This window comes from Mus caroli, chromosome 3, assembly GCF_900094665.2.
Source record: "Mus caroli chromosome 3, CAROLI_EIJ_v1.1, whole genome shotgun sequence".
NCBI lineage: Eukaryota > Metazoa > Chordata > Mammalia > Rodentia > Muridae > Mus > Mus caroli.
In genome coordinates, this window is record NC_034572.1 from 88906303 (window position 1) to 88911091 (window position 4789).

At 43.3% G+C, this 4789-nt stretch overlaps 1 protein-coding gene across 1 annotated transcript in view; it reads left to right on the plus strand.

The window, feature by feature from the left end:
• Nucleotides 1–4789, plus strand: part of Pogz (pogo transposable element derived with ZNF domain) — a 60841-nt gene that overhangs the window by 899 nt on the left and 55153 nt on the right. The gene's annotated exons all lie outside the window — the stretch shown is intronic.

Sequence of the window (4789 nt, forward strand, 5' to 3'; positions counted from 1 at the left end):
GGGCTATACAGAGAAACCCTGTCTCGAAAAACAAAAAACAAAAGCAAAAACAAAAACAAACAAAAAAAGAAAAGACATCTCCTCTTCCTGGAGCCTAATTTAAGTTTCTGGCCAACTGAGGATCAAGAACTCCAGCACAGCACAAAATCTGCAGTGAAAGTTGCCTTCATAAAGACAAAGCTGCTGCTGGTGCTCTTGGTGCCGCTTCTGCTTCTCCTCCTCCTCTCCTTCCTCCTCCCCTTCCTCCTCCTTCTCTTCTTCTTTTAAATATTTAATTAATGTATGAGTACACTGTAGCTGTCTTCAGACACACCAGAAGAAGGCACTGGATCCCATTACAGATGGTTGTGAGCCACCATGTGGTTGCTGGGAATTGAACTCAAGACCTCTGAAAGAGCAGTCAGTGCTCTTAAATGCTGAGCCATCTCTCTAGCCCCCAACACTGCTTCTTTTATAGAGAGATATTTCAAATAAAATTAAATAAGATGGGGACTGGCATGATGGCTCAGCCACTCAGAGCAGTTACTACTTTTACAGAGGACTAGAGCTCAGGTTCCAGCACCCTTGTCAGACAGCTTGCAAGCTTCTGTAACTCCAGCTTCTGGGAACTGTCGCCATCTTCTGGCCTCTGCAGGCACCTGCCTGTACGAGGCATACACTCATGTAGAACCTCACACAAACAAATACACATGAATAGAAAATAATTTTAAAAATATTTAAAAGAACATTAAAACAGTAACAAATTATGCTTAAGGGCCAAACATCCGTGACCAAATGTGGGCTTTCTCCTCTCCCAGTTACAGGTGGTAAACCTACACTTTTCCAGGAATCTAAGAAACTCCTCTAACAGTAACATTAAAGTCTTAACCTCCTGGTACAACTTTTGTGACCTATGGGCTTTTAATATTTTTATTTAAAAATTATTTTAAATTATGTGTAACTGTGTGGGCAGGTGCACAGGAGTACCTGTACCTTAGAGGCAAGACTCATTGGATCCCCTGGAATTAGAGTCCTAGGCAGTTGCCAGGCTCCCTATGTAGGTTCTGTGAATTGGCCCCTGGTATTCTAAAAGATCAGTACCTCCTCTTAACTGTTGAGCTGGTTCTCTAGCCCTTGCCCCATAGTTTTGACTTATTAGACTGCAATCCTACCGAACTCACCTCGGGACCATACTATCTATAGACCTCATTATAAAAAAAAAAAAAATAGTTTCTTAGCAAGCTATTGAGAGGCCACTGGAAATTGTGTGTGTGTGTGTATACACATATAAATGTACATATAAACATATATGTACACACACACACACACACACACACACACATATATATATATATATATATATATATTCTTTCTTGAGAAGCCCACACCATGGCTGGATGTGTACTAGCCATTCCCTAAGCACCTTAATAGCTATTAGCCTCTCTACTCAAGTCTATGTTAAAATCTCTTCTTAATAAATGTCGTCTCTGGGGTGGTGACCAATGTACTTTCCATGCAAACCTAGTGACTTGAGTTGGACCTCTGACCTCCACATGTGCACAATGGCATGTGCACACACTTGGAATAAGAATTTAAAAAGCTCGGCCAGGCAGTGGTGGCACATGCCTTTAATCCCAGCACTTGAGAGGCAGAGGCAGGCAGATTTCTGAGTTCAAGGCCAGCCTGGTCTATAGGATGAGTTCCAGAACAGTCAGGGCTTACAGAGAAACCTTGCCTTGAAAAAAAAATTAAAGCTGTGTTCTGTACTGGCATATCCTGAAGTTCTTTAGTTCTTTTCTGTGAGTGAGGCAGGCAGTCCTGCAGTCCTGATTAGAGAGGTCTCAGAAATAAACATCTGTTTTCTGCACACAGCATCACGATGTGTCTCTGGCCCCTATTCCACTGTTGCTGACAGGCTCTGAAATCTCACCCTCCTGTGTGGGGAACATGGAAGTTTAAGGTGCTTGAATTTGACTTTGTCCCTAGTTGTGCTAGGCTGGCCTGTGGATTGGGACTGAAGTCTCTACCTTTTCAACCACAGCCACCACTACCCCTGTCCCTGCCTGACTCATACACACTCAATGGGCTGATCATTTGAGTCAGCAGGCCCATACACACGTGTGGGTTGGTAGACAGCTACCTATCCCATTTGTCAATAGTGGGTCAGTGTTAAATAATGTTAAACGATAATGATAACATCACAATACTCTTAGTTATTTTGAAATCTAAATTTTAGTCAATACTTTTCTGCATGCATACTGTACATGCTTTAAGGCAATCCATTTGCCTGATAGCTACCTGAATATGTTGAGGTAATAAACAGTGGGTCAGGCAGGGGTTGATTTCAGAAGTCTCTGGATACACAGACAGATGTGGGTAGGAATCGAATGCTAAGCCTGAGTTTTGCTCCCAAATACCCACTCCCTAAAATACGGTTGGGCATCTGTGAGAGCATTCGGAGACCATAAAGTCTTACCTTGTTAACTGGCATTTGAAGCATATCAGGTGGACTCCACAGGTCTCTGTGGACAGTGTGGGTATAATGTTCATAGTGCTGTACAGATTTGTGCCTTAGCAGGGTGTGGGGCTACTCAACTACAACACCCACACTTTAGGAGGCCAAAACAGGAGGATCTCAAGGCCAAGGTCAGCCTGGGCTACAAAACAAGACCCTATCTCAAAAACAAAACAAAACAAAGAAAAACAGTGCCTCAGGAGAGAGAAAAGGCAAACTGGGGAACTGACATCTGATTTTGCTCTCACCTGCCCAGCACTGAGTTTTACCATAGACCAAGGCTGCTACTCAGTTAGTTGGAAGTCAACCTGAACAGTAGATCTTGGACCTTGAAATATGGGGGTCAAGGAGTAGTCATTGTGTAAAGGGGAAGATGTGAAGGAGAGAATTTGAGAACAATTAGAAATGTAATTTGAAAACCTTCTATTTTGTCGTTTCCTTTCTGAATGAATGACTATCCTTAGTTGGCTCATGACATCATCAGCCTAGAGAAATGACAAGATGTAACAGAGAGAGTGCAGGACCTTAGTGACACTCAGGCTAAGGGTTCACAGCAACACAAGAACTTTGTAAGGGAGGTTAGTGGTTTGAAAGACTGCCTACATCTTCCCCCTACATCACTATCATCATCATCATCATCATCAAACTCTATAACTCACTCCAGTTGTGAGGAATTAAACTCTGAGAACCTAACTCAGGAAATCATGCTGCAGAGCAGAGAAGTTATGGTTTCTTTGTAGGATTGCCAGGCCATAAAACCCATTGCTCACTGCTGAAAGAGCATGGAGGGAGAGCAGGAAGGAGGGAGACCTGTGTTCTCTGGCCTGGGGATAGGGGTGAGGCATAGGGGGTGTGGTCATAAGCCGGAGAAAATAAGAGAAAAAGAGAAACATTGCATCAGCGTGTGCGTGCCGGTGTGTGTTGTGTGTGTTTGTGTGTGTGGTGTGTGCTTGCTACAGAGGCCAAGGTTGATACCTTGCGCTTTCCACAATTGCACGTGGAGACAGGATCCTTAGGTCAAGCTGGCCAGGCAGACTCGGTGAGCTCTGGGTTCATCTGAGAGAACCTGCTTCCATATACAAGATGGAAACTGACAGAGGAAGACAACAGACATCAGACTGGGACACTAATGTGCACACCACGTACACGGAAGCTCCCATGCATACATCCACACACGTCCCATGCAGAAAGGACTTTGGGATTTAAAATCTGAACTACTTAGAACAATTTGTCCTGAAGTGAGATCTGGAAAGAATTAGATGGGAAACCTGCCATCCATAAGTAAGATCAAATGTGTCATATTCTATCAAGTACTTCATATGATTTAGGCTACTTTAGGTACTACTAATAAAAGCTACCACTATGAAACCTACTGTAAGCTAGACTGGGCACCTTATAGATTATACATCTATTTAAACTTTTAAAGTATGTACAGTTTACTGAATGTGTGGTGTGTGTGTATGCATGTGTGTGTATGTTTGTGTATGTATGTGTATATGTGTGCATTTGTGTATGCATGTGTGTGTATGTATGCGTGTATGTTTGTGTATATGTGTGTGTATTTGTGTATGTATGTGTGTGTGTGCACGCGTGTGTGCCTTCTCTCTTTCCACCATGTTGAGTTCCCAGTATTGAACTTTGATTGTGAGGTTTGATGGCAAGTGCCCACATGTAGCACTAGGCATCAATCAAATCCAGGTCCTCACACATTCAAGCTAAGAAACTGGACTGAGCTTCATTCACAGACCTAAAATCCAACCTTAGTGTCAGTGCCTTAGTTGGTATAAGGTATAAGTAAGCTATGGTGCATTAACAAGTTAATCTTGGAATCTCCCTGGCCTGGGACAGCAAAGCATTTGTTGTTGTTCCAGGAAAGCCCAGTGTATGCTGGGTAACTTATCGGTGCAGCTGTACTTCATGGGTTGACTCAGGGATCAAGGCTACTTCCAAACTGCAGGCTATGGTGGTTTGAATAAGAATAGCCCCCAAAATCCGTATGTTTAAATGTTTGGTTTCTAGTTTAGTAGAACTGTTTGAGAAGGATCAGGAGGTGTGGCCTTGTTGGAGGAGGTGTGTCAGTAGGCATGGCCTTTGAGGTCTCACCAGGCCCAGACATTCTCCCTGTGCCTGATACCTAAGGTCCAGCTTTCAGCTACTGCTCCAACACTGTGCCTGTCAGCTTCCCACCATGATGACCATTGACTCACCCTATAAAACTGTATGTAAGCTTCCAATTAAATGCTTTCTTTTATAAGAGTTGCCTTAGCTGGGCGTGGTGGTGCACGCCTTTAATCC